General features: G+C 49.1%; 1 long non-coding RNA gene across 4 annotated transcripts; it reads left to right on the top strand.

Annotated features, from left to right (window-relative positions):
- The first annotated feature begins 3,844 nt into the window (after positions 1-3,844).
- Positions 3,845-10,372, top strand: LOC110341277. Of its 4 annotated transcripts, none has more exons than XR_005870215.1 (4): positions 3,845-4,410; positions 4,842-4,877; positions 7,908-8,264; positions 8,851-10,372. It is a non-coding gene; the product is annotated as an uncharacterized LOC110341277 (long non-coding RNA). The 4 variants fall into 4 exon arrangements; XR_005870214.1 differs by having other exon boundaries at positions 7,781-8,264; XR_002383159.2 differs by lacking the exon at positions 3,845-4,410 and having other exon boundaries at positions 4,599-4,877.
- The last annotated feature ends 13,388 nt before the right edge of the window (positions 10,373-23,760 follow it).

The following is a 23,760-nucleotide window of genomic DNA, read 5'->3' as shown; positions in this document are numbered from 1 at the left end:
TCCCTAAAGCCTTCCTTCTATTCCCTACTCAACCCGGTTTCCTCTCTAAGCCAATTGGGGATCTCTTCTCTCACTGTTCGACACCTCTGCGCTTCAGCTCGGCTCCCACTGTCCTGTCTGCTTACTGCCCAGCAGGTCCCTGCCGTTCGTTCATCTGTAAAATGGGAAGGATGGGAACTGTTTCCCAGTGTGGTCATAAGAGATAAATGATTCTCCTGCAGGGTGATGGGTGACGCAGGTCTCAATTTAGGGAGCTTGTGCTGGCACGGAGGAGGAGGAGGACAGCGCCCTCTCATCCCAGAGGCTTGTTTCCAACTTAGACAGCCGTGCTCCATCTTACAAATAAGCCGTCAGGACCTGTGGTCTCCAGGGCTGCCAGGGCTGCTGGGAAAGAGGAGGTAGAAGAGGCCTTAACAGCCTCAGGCCAGGCACCAAGCAGCATTCTGTCCCCGAGGAGTAGGAATCAGCCCCCAGGAGGGAGACATAACCAATGTCCAGCCCTCCTCCTAAGGTTACTCTGACAGATCAGAGTATGGCTCCCACAGACCTCACCTTGAGGGGCCAATGAGTTTATTGGGCTTTCTTATGGAGCATGGGTAAAGTGGCTTCCTGGAGCAGGGGTGACCCCAAAGTAGCCACACGGCGAAGCCTTCACCCAACATGGCTGACAGCTTCCCTGTGACCTCATATATGGACTCCCCTTCCGTTAACCTCCAGCCCGTATACTCTAATACCTTGAACAGAGCCTCAGACCATGTGCAACCGGGGTAAATTTCATACAAATGGCCATGAGGAGTGTCTGGAATCTCAGGTGAGGGTCCAGTGACCCTCCCTTCCCCGTCTCTCTAGGAGGGGACCTCAGTAGCCAACTAGCCCCGTGATGAGCCTGGCAAGTGCACGGCTCGTCCTGTGAAGACGGAGGCTGTTTCGTCCAGGGGGTGGTATTCTACAGCACGGATGAAATAGCTGGTGACCTCACGTTCACCACACAAGAGCCTGGAAAATGGGGAGCACAGCCTTGGCCCAACTCCCTGGGGTTCCGTTAGCACCCCCCCCCCACTACTGGGCTACATGCCTTGCTATCCAGAAACTTCCTGCTCCTCATCCGGACTGTCCCAAGGTTTGGCACGGTGAAGTGCAGATGATGGAGTCCCCAGACATCCCCCACTAGTCCCCTGGCCACGTGTGTCACCCTGGACTCTCGCCTTGCCCCTCGTGCAGTAAGTCACCACTAGGGAATGCTAAGAAGCTGGGTGCGTGATCTCAGGATCGGATCAGTGGAAACAGCAGTGCCAGGAACAGCGTAGAAAGCGGCTGGGATTCTCGGACCTTTGACCTCCGACCTCTGACCTCCTTGGCCAGAGGGGCTGTGAACACGTGGCATTTCTGCAGGACCATGTGATCCATGCAGCTAATCACTTGCAGTCTTTTGTGAGAATCCAGTTGAAGGAGACTAAGGGGTTGAGGGAGGGGAAGGCCTTTGGTTAGGATGCCTCCATCTTTCTCTGTCGCGAGCAGCGTTCCGTTAAAGAGACCAACACAGCAACGAAGATGAAAATAAGAAGCGCACGGGGCTGAGCATGTGGTTCGGTCTGTAAAGGGCTCGCCGTACAATCATGAGGACCTGCCCAGGATTCCCCATCATCCGTGTAAAGCGTTGGGCACTGTGATCCCAGTGCTGGGAGGCAGAGTCGGTAGAATCCTGGGGCCTGCGGGCCAACGGGCCCTGCCCAATCAGCGAAGAGAACAAAGGAGAGAAATCCCTGGGTTGGGGGTAGGATGGATTGAAGTGAAGTCTGTTTCCTGCTCCACCCCGTCTCAGCTCAGGCCTCTCATCCCCTCCTGCCCAGAATAGCCTGTGTGAGGGAAAGGCAGGGTGGGGAGACCGACCAGCCCTCACTCACAGCTGCCCGCTGCCCCAGGATGGCCAGCTGCTAGGGGCTGCTTCCTCCCTGCCCGCCACTCTGGGAGGCCAGTGGCTTCTGTCACCACATGTGAAAGGGGTTCCCTCCCTCCACATGCCAGGTGATCCTCTCTGACCTCCTACAACCCAGACCACCCAGTCCCTGCAGCCGTCCGGGGACCCCCTTTCCCTTTCATTGGCGAGTGGAGTGGTTCCAACCTCATCCCGCAGGCATGTGGGAAATGCAGTTTCAGCCCTAAGATCCAGGGGGGGGGTATTTTCAGGTCCCTCTTTCTGCATCCACACCCCCAAATGCATGCCCCATGTTTCTTTCTCCCCTCAGCATGGCACATGAAGACAGCTTGAACTAAAACAGCCTTAAGGCAAAACACACTTGGTGCAAAATGCAAACCAAAGCCAGAGTCTCAGCTAAAGCCTTGGGGTGAGGGCCAGTGAGTGGGTGGGGAGGAGGGAGGGATGGGCTTCTGGCTTCCAGAACAGTGAGAAACAAATGTTAGCTACTTTAAGCTACCCATTTTGTGGTCATTTACTTCACTCGGTAGTTCCTGGCGTAAGTGTTCCATAATGCTAGACTAGTGACTACCAGGCTCCCTACCAGATCCGACTTTTATCTGAACCCAAATTTCATTAAAAGTAATAATGACAGGAGGAAAACTATCAACCTGTTTTGCTAAACTATAGGAACATCTCCCAGGCCTCACATTTAGCTGTATACATGTCTCATAGAGCTTTTCAGAACAGAGCCCGAGACTGACTCCTTCGCCATTCCACCAAGGCTGTGTGGGTGGACTGCCTTGTCCCTGCTCCGCAGCCTTAAAGCTGGTCTCCCAATGTGAGTCCCACCCCCATAAAGCTCACATAACTTGGCATTTAGTTCATGTTAAGACTGACTTTAAACTCGAGATCCTCCGGCCTCAGCCTCCCGAAGTCTTGGCTTTACAGCCATACACCACCTCACCCAGCTGGACTGGGCAGTTTCTGGTGGCTTCTCCCTGTGTCCTCACATCCGTGAAACCTATCTGTCTTCCCTGAGTCCGTTAAGGCTCTCTTGTCTCCTCGACCATGCCGCCATGTTTCTAGTACTTGGTATCACCCAACTAATTCAGTGAGCCCCACTTTTACCACCTTTTAAGAGCTAAGGTTGACTCTTTCCCTGTTGACCCCTGGACAGGGAGATGTAGGAGGGCCCGGTAGTAACTCCATTTCTGCTCTCTGGTCTGACACGGAGCTGGTCAGGACTCAGTGGCTTTGTTCACAAATTAGGGCTAATTGTTCCTTCTGCCACAAAACCACCAGGAGCAAATGTGAGTGTGTGTCCAGAGTCTTCTCTGCAATGGGTGTAAAGAAAACATCTTCCATACCGTTTGAACCACCAAGTCCTCGTCATTGCAAAGCATGGGAATCTTCCCTCAAAGTCACTTGAGGCACAGCTTCATCAGAGGCATTCGATGGCCCCATCAAGAAAGCAAGCATGGCTTATTGTCTCAATGAAAAGACAAATTCAAACTTAACCATTTTTTTTGGTTTTTCGAGACAGGGTTTCTCTGTATTGTTTTGGAGGCTGTCTTGGAACTCGATCTTGTAGACCAGGCTGGCTTCGAACTCCCAGAGATCCACCTGCCTCTGCCTCCCGAGTGCTGGGGTTAAAGGTGTGCGCCACCAACACATGGCTCCTTAACTAATTTCTTAAGTCTGTTCTTCATATCAACATATCAACTGTCAGCTTAGCCTAGCTCAATCACATTGCACTGTCTCACAACATCTTGGGGTGTCTACACCCCCGATGGCAGACGAGAACAAGTGGTTCCAAGAAAGGAAGAATCTTAGCCAAGGTTACACAGCTGGTTCGCATCACAATGGAATTCCAACCCACCACCTTGACTCACAAAGCAAGGTTCTCTTCACAACCCATGTATTCCAGCAGCATGTGAGAGAGTGATTTAGATGAGAAGGGGGATAATTTCAGGAACTCTGTGAGGGGCTGTTCCCTATGACTCAACTTCCCTATCTGCAGAATGAGGGAGCCCACAAAATACCTGCAAAACACTGTTTCTCGTGGAGATAGGCAACCAATCAACTAAGACGTTTGGCACTAGGGGTCTGGACCAAACTCCAACACGGATATGAAAGAGCCGTGCAGACCGGAGAGGGCTTGATGACTGAAAACTGTAGTTTCTATTACTCTCTAGATCCTCTAGTCAATGGGAAGATCAAGTTTGATTTCTGCTTCATAAAGAAAGAGGAATCCACAACCTAAATCCACTTGACTGTATTGTGTTACCCACTTTCCCTGTTGCCTGACAACAGGGACTTAAGGGAGGGATGCAAGCAGAGGTGGAGCTTTCCTTTTTCCCGCCACCTGTCCCAAATAATCACACACAAGCTTATACTAATTACAGAATGCACAGCCTATGGGTGAGCCTTATTACTAACTAGCTCCTTCAACTTGCTTAATCCAATCCTATTCATCTATATTTTGCAACATGGTGAGTGGCTTTACTAGTCCTCTGACATCTTGCTTCCTGGCAGAGGCTGCTTGCCTCTCTCTCTCTCTCTCTCTCTCTCTCTCTCTCTCTCTCTCTCTCTCTCTCTCTCTCTCTCTCTCTCTCTCTTTCTCTCTGCCCCTTCCCTCTCTGAATTTTCAGTTTGGCTTTCCCACCTAGCCTTATTCTGCCTTGCTATAGGCCAAATCAGCTTTATTATTAACCAATGAGAGTAATGCATGTTCACAGCGTACAGAAGGATTATCCCACAGCAAAGGTGGGCTTTGTCATGCCTCATAGTCTGAGGGGCTACAGTCCATCGTGACTGGGAAGGCACGGTGGCGCGGGAGGCAGCCGGACATGTTGTATCCGCACTTGGGAAGCAGAGGGAGACTAATTCAGTGCTAAGACGTCTTCCCTTTTCTTCGGCTCAGAACTCCACTTCTTGGAACAGTATGTCCAAGTTCACGGTAAGTTTTCCCTCCTCAGCTAATCCTCCCAGGAAACGCCCTCACAGACATGACTAGTTGATATCACGCTTCACCTTCTATACTGAGACAGGCTCCTCACTGAGCCAGGAGCTCCCCGGTTTGTGTAGTCCAGCAAACCTGCCTGCTCTGGGGAGCCCCTGCCTCTGCTTCCTATGCCCTGGGATTACAGGAGGGCTGCCATACCCATTCTCAGCTTTTATGTGGGCTCTGTGAGTTCAAACTCATGCTTAAGCCACGAGCACTTCACCCACTGAGCTATTTCTGCTCCCCGTGTGTAATGACTACCCAATGCTGTGCTACAGCAAACACTGTCCTTTATCATTTATAATCTCAACATCTCCCAGGCCATAGCACTCCCATCTCACAGATAAGGACACTAAAGGTCCACCCAGGCAGAAGAGGCAGACCTCAAACTCTAAAATGCTGTCATGGCAAGGGTCTCTAGAAAGTAAGAGACTGGAGCTGAGGAGGCGGCTCAGCGGTTAAAACACCGCACAAGCGTGAGGACTGGATTTTGGGTCCCCAGAACCCACATAAACATCAGGTGGGTGTTGTGGCCCACCTGTAATTCCAGCCTCAGCAAGTGGAGACAGGATCCCTGGAGCCAGCTGCCTGGCGAGACGAGCCTCAGCTGTGCTGAATGAGGTAGACTAGCTGTAGAGACTCCTGGCATCATCCTTAGGACTCCACCACGCATCCACCTCCACAGGCACTTACAGCAAAACGCACGTGCAAACATGCATGCACACACACTCGAATAGAAGTGGGAAAACGAGATAAAGGCGTGCAGTCTTGTCTTTAGAGCAATAGAAGAGAAAAAGAGGCGAAAGTGAGAGACAGAAGGCGGGGTGAGGTGGGAAGAGCCGGTGTTTAAATGGCACCCCTCCCCTGTCCCCTGCTGAAGCTGGAAAGTCAGGGACCAGCACCACCTGGTTGTACATAAACTTCACAGAAAGTGCAAGCCGACAGAGCTGGTGGGGAATCGGGTGACCCAGCTTGGGAAGAATCGCCAGTAGTGGCTCCAGCTGGCGTGGCTAGAAAAAGTAGGGACCTCCCAGTCCCCTATCACATGGGCACTTTGTGAACAGGGCGTCGCCTGGAATAAATGAGCCTCTGGAGCAGGAAAACTCTGTGGTTTGGGGCTTTCTGGTCTTACTGGTGTGGGTGGGGACAGAGGCCACATCCCAGGCCATCCCTTGGGAAAGCAGCTCCCAGAGTAGGTCAGTTATGCAGTATTGTCCCCGGGGTGCTCCTGGAGCTTCCTCCTGAGTGACTTCTGCAGCTCTTCTGGGAAGTCTAGAAGACATCCCTCTTCTTCAGAGAGTACCTGGAACAATGCCGGTCAGCTGCTCACAGCTGAGAGCCTAATAGACACTTGGTCTTCAAGGGTGGGTTGCAGCATAGTGAGAAGGGCGTGCATTCAAAGGGACTGCAGTTACTGCAAACATGATCTTGTTAGATCACTTAAAGGGCCCATGAGAGAGACACTACTGCCCCCGCTATTCAGATGGGCGAAATTCACATCAAAGGTGTGGGGCAGCAGGGTCCTGGTTACGGTTTCTATCATATGATGAAACCACATGGCCAAAAGGAAGTTGAGGAGGAAAGGGTTTGTTTTGCTTCCACATTGAAGTCCCTCGCTGAGGAACAGGACAGGAACTCAAACGGGACAGAAACCAGGAGGCAGGAGCCGATGCGGAGGCCAAGCATGGGTGCTGCTTACTGACTTGCTCCTCATGGCTTCCTCAGCCTGCTGTGTTATAGAACCCAGGACCTCCAGCCCAGGGACCCTGCCCCATCAATCACTAATCAAGAAAATGCTCCACAGGCCTGCCTACAGCCTGATCTTATGCAAGCATCTTCTCAATAGATGCTCTCTCCACTCCAGTGCCTCTAACTTGTGTTAAGGTGACATAAAACCAGCCAGCACACTCAGCAACCGGGAGAGGCTTCAGAGTGAAGCCTGAATCCAAGGCCTGTCTCATGTGCACTGTTCCAAAGATTCTCATATACGTCCAGTGACTGACTGCACTGAAAGCTAGTCTCACCGTGTTTAAATCTGACTTGAACGTTAGTCTGGGAGGTCTGAGACATATCTGTGGAATGCTTTAACTCCACGTGACCTTCCTCAGCCACATGGCTGTGTATGCCAGATCCCTTGAAACCGTGGCTGGGCAAATTGGTCTCTTAGACTATCGTGCCTGTCTGTCCTGTGTCATTCTCCCGGTCGCTCACGTTTCTCCTCCCCCCCATGTGTTCTAAACTATTTCCCACCTATCTTCAGGATTGGATCTCCAAGGCTGGCACTGAAACTGACATTTACCAAGTGTGGTGGTTTGGATGTATTTGGCCCCCACAAGCTCATAGGGAGTGGCACTATTAGGAGATGTGACCTTGTTGGTGGGTGTGGCTTTATGGGAGGAAGTATGTCACTGTGGAGCAGGCTTTGAAGTCTCCTGTGCTCCAGCTACACCCTGTATGGACACAGACTACTTCCTGTTGCCTGCAGATCACGATGTAGAACTCTCAGTTCCTTCTCCAACTCCATGTTTGCCTGCCTGCCACCTTGTCCCCATTATGATAATGGACTAAACCTCCGAAACTGTTTGCTTTTGTTTTGTTTTTTGAGACTGGGTTTCTCTGTGTGGCTCTGTAGACCAGGCTAGCCTCGAACTCACAGAGATCCGCCTGCCTCTGCCTCCCGAGTGCTGGAATTAAAGAACTGCCCCACCATTCCCTGGCTAAACCTCTGAAACTGTAAGCTACCCCCAATTAAATGTATTTAATTAATGTAACTCTTATAATTAATGTAACTCTTATAATTAATGTAACTCTTATAATTCCTTTATGAGAGTTGTTGTGGCCATGGTGTCTCTTCACAGCAATCCTATGAAACCCTAAGACACCACGTTCTCAATTAATGATGAATGAATGAATGAATGAGCAATTCCTCTAAGGGGTTTTCTGTATTGAATTCCACAATAAGGAAGTAATTTGGAATATCTCAAGCTTTTCTCCTAAGAGCTCCACAGCTGGACATCTCTGAGATGCAGGATCCTGGCCAGTCTGGATGTCAATATGCAAACGAAGGAACCTACAGCAACTTCTGTGAAGAACCTCTACCATGTTAATTCCCTTCAGTGACCTCAAGCCAGGATTCTGGTAGAAGAAACAGGAGCGGATGGAGAAGTACCAAGACACCCTCACTAGAAAAGCCCTCGAGGCCATCATTCAACTGTACACATACATGTGTGCGTGAGTGGAGATACACACTTTGGGTAGTTGATGACAAATAAAATGGCTGTTTGACAATCCTTCAGACAGGAAGAGAGATGAGGAGTGGTAGAGCCCTTACCTGCTATAAACGTGAGTAGAACTGCAGAGTTTTCTCAAGAGACTATAGTGGAGCCATGTTTCTACCCAGCAAATGTCTGTGTTTGGTTCACAGAAGCTGGGGTGGGTATGGCAGGGCTGGCATTCCGGCTCCACCGTCATGGTTTTCAGTCCCTCAATTTCTGATGATGGTGCCATTAGGTGGGTATTGTTATGGTTGTATAGCCCTCCCTTATCTTTTGTGGTTGCTTCATCTTATGTCCACAGATTCTTTGGAGATGAATAGATGACTTATTTTCATTGTTTGTCTTTTGTTTTTTGACACAGGGTCTCATATAGCTCTAGCTGGCCTCAAACTCATGATGTACTAGACAATGGTGCTGAACTTCTGACCCTCCTGTCTCTACCTCCTGAGTGCGATGATTATAAGCATGTGTCACCATGCCTGGCTTATGTGGTACCAGTGATTAAACTCGGGGCTTTGTACATGCTAGGCAAGCACTCCACCAACCAAGCTATAACCCTGGCCCTGCATTCTTCTTGAGTAATAAAATAAATCAGTCTAAATCTTGTAGAATACCTCAGAGACCACCTAATGTGCCTGCTTCTTATTTTAAAGGAGGAAGAGATTGTGTCCCAGAAAAGAGAAATCACTATTCCTGAGTCACACTGCTGGCAGAAGCAAGCATTGAACCCAGGTGTCCTGACGCCAGGTCTAGGACAACACCACAGTGCAGCCACCCAGGATTGCAAACCTGATTTACACCATCACTTGTAGGTTTTTACAGTCTCCAACCTGGGCTTCCCAGCACCCTGTGGAGTGTAGAAGCACCCCTCACCTCACACACATTGACTTCAGCAATGCCAGCCCATTGGTCGCTCTACCATCAAGCCCGAGTCTCCCGTTGTGAATCATCTCTTAAAGGAGTTTTACATCTGCTGCAGGGAAATTTACGGGCCTCAAGTTACCAGCCATAATTTTGGTCATTTGGGGGAAATAATGATGCTATAGTCGTCACTTTCCAAATGTTGCAGGAACCTGACCCCAATCAAGAAACCTCTCAATAAATCAGCTCAAAAATGGCATCCATTTCTTGCCTTGCTGTTCAGAAGGTCGCAGCTCTGAATCAGTGTCTGGGCTGGAGAAAGCATCCAACTCACAGTCTCGTCTAGATTTTCATAACAGCTGCCATTGTTCAAAGAGGGATTCATAACTCTCCGTGGACTCCAGCCAACGGGCCTGAGCCAGACCCACTATTTATGTCTGTTTGCTTGCGCGAAGTGCTCTATGGTTTTCAGGAGTTGCTCTTTCAGTGTGGGAGCTGTTCAGGTCTCCTCGGCCTGGTGCTGCCTGTGGACATCACTTCACAGCAAACACTCCTTGCTGACAAGCTGTTGTAAGTCTTCTTTGGCCCTTGATTTATGTTCAGATGACCAGGATCATTGTACAACAAGACTGAGGTCATTAAGAGCAAAAGCAACAGCCAACTCTTTGGAAGTGATTGCGCTGAGCCAAGAAACACTCATTAATTCACGCACTGCTAAAAACAACTCCGTGATGGTGGAATCCTGCTATCCTCAACCCCAGGAAACTGAGGCACAGCTTGGGTGGGTCGTACACTAATACTCAGAAGAGCTGGGGTGAGAGGCCGAGAAGACTGGTTCCTGTGACCCCTTCTTATAAAAAGAGATTTATTGTCTATAATTTACATACCATATAACTCACCCTCTTGACGTCTACAGTTCAGTGTGTGTTAGTACATTCCAAACTGGGCAACTGTCATCACTTTCTAATTCCAGGATATTTTCCTCACCCTCAAGGAGACCCTGTACACATTTGTAAACATCCCTAACCTTGCTTCTGTGGTCCTCAGCCGTCACAAATCCATTCTCTGTCTTTGTTTTTCTTTTCTGAATTACTTCATTCAAATGGAAACATGCAATATGTAACCTTTTGTATCCAGAAAGTTTCCAAGGTCCATCCATTAGTTGTATGTATCAATACTTCATTCTTTTTACAGCCAAATGTCACCTGTTGTGTGGAGACCTGCTTTGTTTATCCATTGACCAGCTGGATGCTTCCACTCTTTTGCTCAGTATGAATAATGCTGTTGTATTTGTTGCTTTTCTCTTTTTTAAATATTTGTGTGTGTGTGTGAGAGAGAGAGAGAGAGAGAGAGAGAGAGAGAGAGAGAGAGAGAGAGATGCCACATTTATGCAGATGCTCACAAAGACCAGAAGAGGACATCAGATCCCCTGGAGTTGGAGTTACAGGCAGTTGTAAGCCACCCCGTGGGGCTGCTAGGAAGTGAACTCAGGTCCTTTTAAAGAGCAGCAAGTGCTCTTAACCCCTGAGACATCTCTCCAGTCCTTGGCTATTTTTCTTATTGCTAGGACAAAAACAAATACTTAGAAGAAAAGAGACTTCAAAGGGAGGCAAGGTTTATTTAGGCTTGCAGTTTGAAGAGACAGAGTCTATCATGACGGGGTACTCATGGCTGCAGAAGCATGTGGAAGCTGGTCACATCCATAACCAAGAAATAGAAAGTGGGGCAGGCAGTGGGGCTGGATTACAAACGCCAGTGGCTGACTTCCTTCAGCAACGCCTGACCTCAAGGTTTCATAGCCTTCTAAATCACTGCCCCCAGCTGGGATTTCAGTGTTCAAAGACATGAGCCTATGGAGCTCATTTCACCTCCCAAACATAACAGCTGATATGTTACAATATACCAAACTATTCAAGCCATGAATTGATTTACATCTCCTTAATGACCAGTGATGTTGAATATCTTTTTGTGTGTTTGTTGACTATGTGTACACATTTCTCCCCCTTGGAGAAACACCTGTTCAAATTATATTCCCACTGACAGTCACATTTTTTCTGGTTAAATGCTGATTTGTAAAGTTGCTTAAAATATATATTCTACAAACGTAAGTCTACCCTTATTAGTGTTCTAATTGCTCTGACCGAAAACCTGAGAACAACTTAAAGGGGTTATTTTGGCTCAGTTTCAGAGGGTTTGGTCCATAGCTGCTTAGCTTCAAGTGCTGGGATATCATGCTAACAGGAGCTTGTGACTAAGTAGAATCTTCACTTGTCGTGGCCAGGAAGTAGAGGAAGAGAAAGGGGACCACGGCCGGGGTTACCTTCTGGCACAGCCCTGCTAACCTATCCTGAGGTGAGTCCCCACCGCCCAGCGTCTCCACCACTGACTTGGGACAAAGCATTCAGCACATGAGATTATGCGACATTTCACAGTCACGCTCTACAAAGTTCCCCATCAGTCCCTTTCTTGGTATCTCAGGAAAGACAAAAGTATACATCTCGAAAAGTCTAGTTTCCCTCACTTTTGCCTTGCTTGCATATGTACTTGGTGTCATACCCAAGAAGGCTTTGTCTAGCCCAGGGCCATGAAGAAATGCCCTGGTTTTTCTCTAAGACCTTAAGGTTTTAGATTTCATGAATGGGTCTATATTCCATCTTGAGTGTCTAAAATCCTAGCCAGTAGTAAGGCCAAAGGAAGATTTTTCCATCTGCCCTCAAAAGCCAAAACCCATCCCTGGGAAGGAGCTGAGGAGTCAGCTTCGTGTTTTAAAAACAAAACTCTGTCACTGAAGAAGGTAGTCATTAACACAGGAAGAAGATGCTGCTGGCCCAGCAGAGGGGTTCTGCTTGCCTCAGAGAAGCACCTAGTGTTCTCTGCCGGAGACACATTTGAGAAAGTATAGAGTGAGGCGGCTATCGATGACGAGACTGGAGTTTCAGAACTGAACTGGGATCGCTTCTCAGTCCTCCCTCTGAGATCTTAGGGTTACTCTTTCCTTTATCATGATTGTTAGTACAAGAAATCCCGACCCATCAGGCCACACCTTGACCATTAGTGACTGACGGTCTCTAGCTCCTAGTCATTCCTCCAGTACACAGGCCGAGGTTGTATGGCCCTGTCCCTTCAACAAGCAAGTCTTTAGCCTCAGAGGGTCTGGGATCTGATGCAGTTAGTGACTTAGCTTTGCTTCCCCAAGACAGCGACCCACACAGCGGGGAACTTACACAGCCATGATTTTCAGAAACAATTCTTTTGGAACAGTAACAATGACAGCTTGAGGAAATTTTCTTACGATGGTCAGGTCCCAATTGTTCTTCCTTGAAGGACCCCAAAAGAACTCTTCATCAAGAGTTACTTCCTCACCTGGGTGGTGGATGTCACATGTCTTTAATCCCAGCACAAAGGCAGAGGCAAGCGGATCCCTGTGAGTTCCAGGCCAGCCTGGTCTAGAGTTCCAGGACAGCTTCCAAAGTGACACAGAGAAACCCTGTTGGGGGGCGGGGGTTACTTCCTCATATCACCCCTAGAAAAGACAGGGAAAGTCACACTTATTGTTATCACAAGCTAACTCCAACATGCTGCAAGGCAGTGAGCAGTCGTCCTATGTCCCGGGGCCTTTCGTCCTGTGTCTCTGCAACATTGTCTGCATTCAGAGTCCCCTGCTTGATCCTCTCCACACACCCAGCGTGCAAGAGGAGGAGGCGCGGAGTGGCTTCACATGAGTGGCTTCACATTCCATCTGGCTGAGTCAGATGGACACAACTGACTTGAAAGACGCTAACGAGGTGACAAGGTCTCCTGTGCCCAGGAGATAAAGAAAGTGTGAGCTCACCGCAGTTTCTAGGACAGTTGTGAAGATACAGATGACATCACCATGATGACACAACCTTTATGATCCTTCCGAGCTACCCTAGTGAGTTTGCCAGCATTCAGTCTCCCTAGTCGCTTGTTCTCCTTAAATGTGACCAGATTTTTTTATACATTTATTTCATTTATATACGTGCATGTATATGAGTGGGAAGAGAATATCATGGGGGGGGGTAACCATGGAAGCCGGAAGAGGGCTCCATCCCCTGGAGCTGGAGTTATAGGCAATAATAAAAATAGAGCAACACTAACATGAGGAGAGACTTAAGGTGGGCATCCAGAACATGAGCAAAACGAGCCAGCAGTGCTTGGGGATGTGCGATTGCATGCTAAAGTATCAAAAAGTGTTTAGGGGGTGGGGAGATATCTCTGTTGCTATACCACTTGTGGTGCAAACACGAGAGCCTGAGCGTCTTCCCTAGCACCCACGTAAAAAGCCAGGTGTCTGCCATGCTGTGGTGACACACACCTTTAATCCCAGCACTCAGGAGGCAGAAGTAAGCAGATCTCTGAGTTCAAGGTTAACCTGGTCTACAGAGTGAGTTTCAGGACAACCAGAGCTACACAGAGAAACCCTGTCTCTAAAAAAATAACAAAAAACCACATTTCTTAGTTTGCTTTTTATTGCTGTAATAAAACACAATGAACAAAAACAACTTGGAAAGGGAAATACTTATCAGTCATATGTACCTCAACATCACAGTTCATCATCAAAGGAAGTCAGAACAGGAACTCAAGGCAGGAACTTTGAGACGGGAACTGAGTTGGAGACCCTGGAGGGTGCCGCTTACTGGCTTGCTTCTTCTGATGGCTTGCCCAGCCTGCTTTCTCATACAAGGACCACCCAAGGCTTGGGCCCTCCCACATCAGTCATCAATCAAGAAAACGCCCAGCAGACTTAGCACTGGCCAACGAGATGGAGGAACCCTCTTGGTTGAGGTTCCCTCTTCCCTGATGCCCCGCACTTGTGTTAAGCTGACAAAACAAAACTAAGCAACACATACATCAGGCATGACGTTAGAAATAAAACAAACACCATGATTGGGATCACCGCTCTGACTTGGTAAACAACTGACAGTACCAGAGAGTGAGACCAGAGAAGGTGTTGAAAGAGGGGGCGAGGGTCCTCAAGTCAAAGTGCTATTCGATTGGCTTTCTCTATGGTCTGGCCCTTCTGTCTGAGGACAGAACATTCCTCTACTAGAAATCCAATGCCCATCTCTGCTGAATGAGACAAATGCTCCTATTCTCTCCACCACCGGCTAATGGGCATCAGTGGGGTGCTCTGCAGGCATGAATGAAACACATGGAGTCTATAACTGAAGGTGCCAAGCAGGTCCAACTGACGTCAATGTACTTGTAGATGCTCATCCTCAGGACCCTTCCAGTGGGTCATCTGGGAGCCTCGCACTAAGGGACATAGAAAGATGATAAAGGGAGAAGCTTGCGTGTTCGAAGCTCTGAACAGACTCCTTGGGGTGGTGTTTCTTAGAGCCTTTCTCTCATAGGCTAACACATGCCATGGATCCCTGGGAAGATAGTGTTTCTCCATGCTTTGGAACTAGAAGCCTGGGGGGGGGGGGGGTCTCTCCTTTTTTTTCCTCTTTTCCTTTTTTTCCATGTGTATTCATGTGCAGTGTATGCATGTGTGCTCTTGTGGGGTGGGGGTCCACATGTATATGTGAGGCTATGTGTGCACATGCAAGGGAAGGCCCAAGGCTGACACCAAGAATCTGTCTCCACAGCTAGCTCTCCCGCCTGTCAGCCAAACTCGGAACTTATGGATAAAGGGAGTCTTGCCAACTGTCTCCCGGGATCTCTCATCTGTGTCTTCTAAAGTTAAAATTACACACGAGGCAGCACGCGTGCACATGTGCCCATGTGCGTGTGTGCTCACACACACTCACACACACACACACACACACACACACACATGCACACCTGGCATTTATGTAGGTCCTAAGGATCCAAATTCCGATCCTCTTGTTTGGGAGGCCAGCATTTAAACCAGTGAACGATGCCCCAGTCCAGGGAGCCTTTTTACAAAGTTCTTTATAAACTTCATGTGCTAAGACGTTTTCAGGGAAGGCTGGTCTATAGCAAATGTCAGCTGTCCAGTCTTCAACACGGGCTTGGAGGGCAGAGAACACACAGCTACACAAAACACATTAACATGAGCTGTCTGGCTTGACCTTTGTAGACTTTTCTGTTTGTCTTTGGGTAGCCCCAAGAACAGACACTAATTAGATAGTCTTCTGAGCCCTTGATTTTCTTGCCTCGACCTCATTTATTTTCCTATGTAAGAAGCAGGGGTGGAATGGCTATGGCTTCCACAGCACAACAGGCCTCCCCACTCCAAGGCCAGAAACCAGAGGTGTCTCAGACCAGGGCTGGAACAAAAGCCCATCAGTGCACACAAATGAGGGTTTGACAGCCTGGGATGGGGAGTCCTGGAATAATTTATCAATCTGGTGTCTCCTCCTTCCAGAGACCTCGGAGGCATGTGTAACAGAAATAACATCAGACACTTCCTAAATAAGCCATCTTGACCACCATGAAGGTTGTATGTAGCAGGATCCACAAGATGATATCAGAGTTTCCTAGCTGAGAGTCCTCTGCTGTGTCCCCAGGACTTTAGAATAACACTGCAGCCTTCCTTTCTGTGACAAGCCTTGGAAAAACTGAACTGAGGCTGGCTGCAAGACGCTCCATGAGCCACATCCAGGGCCCCGTCAGGGAGTAAGTGAGAGAGAACAGCCAGCACCTCCCTCCTCCTCCTTCTTCTCCCCCTCCTCCTCCTCCCTCCTCCTCTCCATCCTGCCGCTGTTCCTGCTGCTGCTTCTGGGGCTCCTGTTTCCTCCCCACCTCTCCAGCACTGTCTCTTTCTAGCCTGTGCTGGGGTGAGAATTATGGAATTGCTATTATTACCCAGCCCAACATTCAAGGCTTGATGGCTTCTGCCCTGGCAGCTCCATCCCAAAGAGGAGCCAACTGCAATGACAATAAAACAAAGTCCTTGGCAGCTGGAGGCCTCCAGTCTGTGTGCTGGGGCTGACAAATGGGATTCAGAGCCAACTCGAACTCCAGCTCCTTGGGAAGTCTTGGAGCTTGCCATCACCTCCCCTGCATCTGGTTCCAAAGGCATTTTTCAACCCAGCTAGGAAGGCCATGACAGTCCAACACGGCCTACTCCATTAAACCTTGAGAAATGACTGTCAATCAAACCAACAAGCATTAATAGAGCACTACTGCATGCAAGAGCATTGCTCAAAAGTTACGTGTTCAAGGAAGGCATGTTTCAAAAACATCTACTTCCTGTCAGACCTGTGCTGAGGACAGGCCTACACCCATGGACAGAGGACACGAAAGCCTTGCCTGCTGGAGAGAGTTGTGAGAGACAGCTGCCTGCACCTCCTAAGAGCCACAGACCCCACTGGACTCTCCATCAGTTGCTCAGCGATGGTCTCCACCATCCTCTGCAGACACACCCAAATGGGTTTCATTCATTCTGCTGCCATGACTCTGGGACCTACTGTATCCAACCAGGGACAGTGAGTACACAGCAGGATCTTTCTTCGGTGACCTGAGAAGGCTCTCCAGTGGCCTATAAGTCAATGGTCCCCCCACACCCCACTTTCTAGGTCATCTTCCTCCTTAAAGTCTACCCACAAGGCCTGAGAAATCACAGCTCTTAATTTTACTAGTTCCCTGAAAGTGGAAGGAGAGCAGCCAGCAGCCAGTTCCACAAGTTGGAGCCAAAGTGAGCACAGTGGTGGCTCAGCTGGGAGCAGAAGGCTTGAGACAGGAGCATCTGAGCCCCAACTCTGCACCAGAAGCTCTGTGACCCTAATACACAATATCCCCTGTAGGCTCACACATTGAACACTTGGTCCCCAGTTGGTAGTACTATATGGGAAGGCTATGGGACCTTTAGGAGGCAGGGCCTGGTTAAAGGAAGTGAGTCACTGGGGGGTGGGCTTTGAGGGTTCGCGGCCTCGCCCCATCCTCTTATGTGTGGATCAAAATGTGACCAGTCAGCTTCCTGTTCCTGATGCCACACCATTGTCTTCACCGCCATTGTGGACTCAAACCCTCTGGAACCATAAGCTAAAATAAACCTTTCTGTCCTTAAGTTGCATTGGGTCATCATATTTTATAACAGCAGCAGATAAGCAACTAACACAGAAGCAATGTCGATCACTGCCGAGCCCAGTCTTGCTTTCAGGTCAACTAATGTTCAAGAGGTGAGATGAAATGTCCATGTCCGCAATTAAGCAAGATGTGCTCTGGCCTTGGAGAGCAGAAGAGAAACTTGAAAAAACAGTTCCCTTGAGACAGAAAACCAGACCTTGGAGGCACCCATACCTACCAATGCCTAATAGTTCCTTGACCACTGCTCTTCCCTAGGCTTCCTCCAAGTCCAAATTCCTTCACAGCAGGGACTTTTTTCCAAGCTTCCTCTTGTATCACAGACACCCAGGAAATACTGAGCTGAATTGGGAAGACTGAAGAAAGGAGGAGTAGGTGTATTGTAAATTATAAATTGTAAGAGATAATTCCTATGACATCCATGGCTCATTCCTGCTGAGAAGTTGAAGCCAAAACATAAATACAGTGTGGCCTCATCAAAAATGCCACAATCACAAGTTATTATAGGAATATCATGAGCAACATAAAAGTATCATAACCAAGAAATGAATGCCAGAGCTCAACAGTTAAAAAGAGCATTGTTTGTTCTCCTTGGGACCTGGGTTCCATTCCCAGCACCTACATGGTGATTCACAGCGTCTGTAACTCCAGTTCCAGGGGATCTGATGCCCTCTTCTGGTCTCTGTGGACACTGCACCCATTTGGTGCACATGCATGCATGCATGCAGGCAAACATTCATTTACATAAACATTTTTAGATCCTTATTTAGATAAATAAATACCTTTTAAAAGAAACAAATGTTGTATAGTACCCTGTTTTACCACAGAGACCTCCCATCATGGCCAAGCGGTACTTCTCGGGGCAGATCCCCAACACAAATGCTTCCCCTACCCAGAGACCCCCTCGGGGAGACAGCTGCTCACTCGCTAAACCCAGGCAAAACCTGAAAAACTGACTCAATTTCCACTCCTGCCTGGAGTGGAAAATAGCCTTTCTTTGTGCCTGCCTTGCACGGGTCAGACTCTCCAGCAGAAATGAGAAATTTGGGGGAAAGCATGTTCCAAAATTACCATTGATACTTTTCTTGAAGTCACTATTTATTTTGAAATTTTGAAAAGCATTGAGGAAAATGGAGCAATTCCACAAACGAGCCTGCTTCTGTCCCAGGCACACTTCCTGGCCCCAGGGGAGCACATGTGGAACACAGAGGTTAAAAAAAAAGTTCCTTCTCATCACCCTTCCCGTTGCCAAAGAGACCACGGGCTACTAAGTAAGTACATGGGTTCCACCGCTGTGTTTGATCACAGTATCTCTGGGAGTACTGCGTCTGGGAGCCAAACTAATTCAGCTGCTCTTCACCACGGGTTACTGCGAGCAAGGCAGGGAGCTCTGCAGCCAGCTGCTCCGGAATCGACATCACTGAAAGACTTCATTTCCAGAAGGAAGGTGGCCCAGATGGGAGACGCTGTTCTGTCACCCAGTCAATGCCAGAGCAAGATTTGAACTCAGGTCTCTGGCCTCCACATCACACAGCCCCTCTGCTGTCCTGTTTTAGAGAGGAATGGGGGGAAGGGCAGGGAGCCAGGGAGATGGAGCTCTCTGACCTGACGGCGCTATGCTGGCCTGCATTCACACACAGCCATCGCAGAAACTGTGACGGTGACCTTCTGCGCTTTCACGCGGCTGTCCCTCCTGTGGGTCAGCTTGCACACACGAACCGGAAGATCTCAGGACCGCTTGGTAACCCCGTCTGTAAAATGGTGGTAACCACGTTTGTTGCTGAGGACGCTGGGAGAGGTTTTGGGCGTGGCTTCAAGGTCCCCAAGTCCTAGCTGAAAGCCTAGTCCTGCCATGGACACGAAACTTGTCATGGTCATGTTTGTCCTGCAGAAGCACAGGGGAATTCCGGAGAAGAAACGCAGCCGAGGTCCCAGTGCCCATACAAACCCACTTGGAAAGGTCCACCCTAGAATTAGGTCAGGCATCTTATTTTCTAGCCGCAACGTTATGTGTGGTATTCACTTCTCTATAAGGTCCGTAGGGTTGGGGAGGGTGTTGCTAGGACACCAGAATAATCCTGGGATTGAGCCCCTTAGCCCAGCAGATCAGATGGTAACTACCCAGTGACAACTCTCAGTATGCACAGAGCATCTTTTTTGTTGCTGTTTTTGCTTTTGTTTTTTGAGACAGCGTTTCTCTGTGTGTAGTCCGGACTGTCCTGGAACTCACTTTGTAGACCAGGCTAACCTCAAACTCAAGAGATCTGACTGACTCTGCCTTCCTAGTGCTGGGACTAAAGGTGTGTGCCACCATGTCCAGCTACAAATATGGTGTTATGCTGACATTCACACTGGTATTCTGATCCTCACAGCCACGCCTGGGCTACCAGTTCATGAGGGATCCCAGTGGCTGGCACAGTAGTCCTACACTAAGCAATGAGTGCAGTGACAAGCCACAGGCCACAGAACCTCGCTCTGCATTCAGCCTCATGGAATAGTGAGTGCAGAGATCTTTATCGTTTTCTGATTCATCAGCTCCATGTGACGTGCGTGGGGAATTTCCAGCTACCGAAATAAGACATTTTTAACCTGGAGAATCCCTGTCCCACTGACTCAACATTCCACAGCTTGAGGGCTTCCAATTCACATAGTTACCTTTCCAAACACACACACACACACACACACACACACACACACCACTCACACCACAGACACACACACACACACACCACTCACACCACACACACACACACACACACACCACTCACACCACAGACACACACACACACACACACACACTCACACCACACACACACACTCACACCACACATACCCCTTGTGGGTCTTTCTTGGTCCTTTCTCTTTGCAAACAGAAAGCTTCCAGACGTTAGGGCAAAGTTCTCGCTTCACTGATTTCATGGACTGTGCAACAAGGGTTCCGATATCTACACAGGGCAGCTGAGCAGTCCAGCAGGGTACGGGCTATAGTCCTTGCCTGGAGATTTAGCTGCACAGCTTTGAACAAGTTACCGGCCTTCTCTGAGCCTCAGCTTCCTAGGCATTAGAGTCACTGTTGGAGACAAAACCTAGCCAGGATTCTGTCTTGAGTCCTGTGACTCGGAGGGTCGTTTCTGTTTGGTGGGGTGCAGGAGGCACCCCAGCACACACATGGGGCTCAGGACAATCTGCTGGAATCAGCTCTCTCCATCTACCATGTGGGCTCTCGAGATGGGATTCAGGACGGGCTCACCAGCAAGTCCCTTTACATGAGGGCTCTAGAGATGGGATTCAGGACAGGATCACCAGCAAGCTCCTTTACACACCGAGTCATCTTGCCACCCTCACCAGAGGGGTTTCAGAGAGCCCGGGTGGGAATTGGAGGAACCTAGGATGACCTCTGAGTGGTGGCTATATGACACCAAGATGAAATAATGAGAGGGCTTCCTACTTTGGGTTTTGTCTCCTGGACCTGACCAGGGGTATGGGGGGCAGGCACCTAAAAGAAGTGTCACATTCAAATGACTGAGGACACATTTAGCCAGAACAAAACAAATTAAAGGAGAAGGGAATTCAAAGGATTGCTGTTCTTCTGTTGGGTGACAGACATTCACTGACCACAACTGTGGAAGTGTGTGTTGGTGAGGATGGGAGATGGCTTCAGCCCCTCCCACCTCCGTCTTGGTCCTGTGGAAGGCCGACCACCACCCACCCCAGCTCAACCTGTGCTTTCTCCATTGCCCTCCATCAACCTTGAGCTCAAGGTCAATGGTGCTTAAGAAAGACCCAGGCAGTAACCTCCGACCTTGCCCCATAACAGGAGCTGCAGAAGCAAGGTGAGCATCTGTTCTGGGGTTTCTTGGGGCGTTTTATCTTCAGCCCCTTAGAAACTCCATACGGAGCTCAAATGGCCTGCACCATCCAGGTTGGTGGAGGGGTTGCAGCAAAACCCCCTCCTTCCTTCTAAGGAAGGCTGGAATCGGAGAAGAGTGGAGGATGCTGGGACCGCAGGACCTCCTCTGCTAATCCACAGCCTGGCAGCTCCCCCTCTCACAGAAGGAAATTTATGAGCAGAGACTGAGGGAGAGCCAAGGTTACTGGGACTTCATTACTCTTACAAAATATACTATGGGACATTTACTAGTGTCCCGTGAAGTGTGCCCATAAATCAGGGGCCCCACGGCTCCTGTCACAAGAAATGAGGAAGGTGCGTTTGCTCACACCCCCTGTGGCCTTTGACCAGGGGCCAGTCCTTGAGCAAGGCTGCAGAGCTGGGCACAGCCACCCCACTGTCCACCCTTAATTGCCCTCCTGACCCTTGGGCAGGGGGCAGGGCTGTTCCCGGTCTCGCGTTCTCAATGAAAACACAGAGCAATTTCAAACGCACACGTATCACACACTAAATGTCTCCTGGAAATAATATTTCCTCTGCCAATTTTACTCTCCCAGCCCTAGGGACCTACAAAACTTCAGCACAGCGTGATCATGTTTCTAATATATATATATGAAGGAAATACACCCGAAGGTTGATAGTAATTTTCTCTGGGTGGAACAATTACAGGTGATTTTTATTAACTTCTTTATACCTACCTGATTTTCCACACTTTTTAAAAAATAAAAATGTGCTACTTTTATAGTCAGAAAAAAAATGCAGCTTCTTGAAGGACAAAAACAAAAGTAAGAACAATCATAGAGAGAAATGAGTGTGCTCTTACAATTTGTAAGAGGGTAACTTGGCAATCTGCATGGTCCAGTTAGCAACATTTCCAGACAAGAGCACCATGGTCCTGAAGAAATATGGTGATGACTGGGGTGTGTGCTTATTTCTGAAAGCAAAAGGGCCTGTTTTGTATGTATTTGCTGATTAATAGTACATAAAAACAGACAAGAACAACACCTACAAAGAAACGTTACTGTTACATTAAAGCACGGGGTTGGGGATATTTTATTTTCTCTCATCTGTATTTTCCAAGTTTGGGGTGGTGTGGTAATGGTTCTGCTGGAATTTTTAAGTGGTGGAAAAGAAAATGCAAACAAGGTTTGTGTTCCTGCTCCCTCCTTCTGTGGCTAAGTAACACCACACACACACACACACACACACCCACACACACACACACACACACACACACACACGAGAGTGCTCTTGTCCCATACAAAAATGGGATTCCCAGGGTGCTGTGGTGGGCTCAGTTCCATTGGGGCAGTCTAAAATGATCAGTTTCCCCAGTGAACTTGATGGAGTTTCCAACTTTGAAGCCCTGTAATGAGCCTTGGCCCCTGACCAGGCCTCTAAATGTTCAAAGTGGCCTTCCTCTCTCAATTAGCTAACCTGAGGCCTCTGAGGTAGGTCAGCAGGCAGCCAGCAGCGCTGGCTTGCAGAGACTGGAGTCTGGAAGAGGGGGTGCCCTGTCCACAGCCAGGCACAAGGCCAGAGGCCCTGCTCTCGGCTATAGGAATTCTGGGGGCTTCTCACAGACCTCCGTGGTTCAGGGCAGTGCCTGAGAGGAAGGTAAGTAATGAGCCCTCAGGCTCCCCGGAGTCAGAGCTGTTCTGCCATCCAGTTTCTTTCAGACACTAGTCTCCTGTCTGAAGGAAGTGGGGTGGCTGGGGCACCCCCTGGCTGGTCACAACACCCACCGTGGACAGCCCTCATAGTCACCCATTAACCCAGGCCTGAGGCTGACCTCTCTTCTCATAAGAGCCCAAGTAAACATGAATTATCCCTCTCCCCTGACCCCAGAATTGAAAGGCAAATGGGCCATCTCAGCAAAGGCACTCCTCGGCCCCAGGAGAGGGGTGTGTTTCGCCAGATTCGGTGTTTGTAGGTTCAGCGGGCTCATCCTGACCTGGCTGGGGGTGTGGCTGGTGACTCACTGCTGACACCCCACCCCCACTGTCCCTGTGTCTCCTTCAGTCTGCATGTTGAATGGGTCTCATCGTATTTGAAATTTCAGTAGCATTTGGTCTTGATTTTTAAAGAAGCCTTAAAAACAAAACACTTTGCCTTGAAGCAACGCGTTCCCCTGGCAGCTGAGTGGGGTCTGGCGATGTTAAGACCTTTATCGGCAGGACTCAGAAGATGAGCTAGTTGGCTGTGGTGTGTTTAGAAGTTTAAAAACAGCAAAAAGACAGAGCAAGGGCTTACAGGAAGGGCGCCTGGGCTGAGGGTAGGGGTGGCAAGCTCTCCAGATCTACTGAAAATTATAAGCCTGCTCTTTTAAATTTCCTTTTCCCAGAACAATGTGATCCATTCAGTTCCAAGGTAAACACTGAAGCCAGATCCTCAATGGTTTGGGAGAGCAGACTGTCCTTCTTGTTAGGGTCTACCTGTCAGGGATCTGATTAAACACATATATCTTCATGGCAGTCATTGGCAAGCCACTGTGGGCTGTGAGGAGGGATGTGGCACCAGCCCCCACATGCCTTCAAGCGTGGGGCGGCCCCTTCAGGCCTGCCCTGGGCATGCTGGACCGCCCCTGTCTTGTAGGCTGGGTGACAGCAGGGTGTCTGTATGGTGCTCCGATCTGATCTTGGGTCTAGAGGGCCAGGAGGCAGATCAGAGGAAATACTGGAAGCCTGAAGGGCACCAGGAAGGGAAAAGTTGGAGTGGGAGTAGCTCGAATCACCTTCAAAGTGATAATGTTTAGAAGAGAGAGGAGGCAATGTGGGGAGAAACATGAGCCTGAGGT

The sequence above is a fragment of the Mesocricetus auratus genome, unplaced genomic scaffold (assembly GCF_017639785.1).
Source record: "Mesocricetus auratus isolate SY011 unplaced genomic scaffold, BCM_Maur_2.0 Super-Scaffold_100021, whole genome shotgun sequence".
Classification (NCBI taxonomy): domain Eukaryota; kingdom Metazoa; phylum Chordata; class Mammalia; order Rodentia; family Cricetidae; genus Mesocricetus; species Mesocricetus auratus.
The sequence above is the reverse complement of the archived record's forward strand: the minus strand, read 5'-3'. Positions and strand labels throughout refer to the sequence as shown.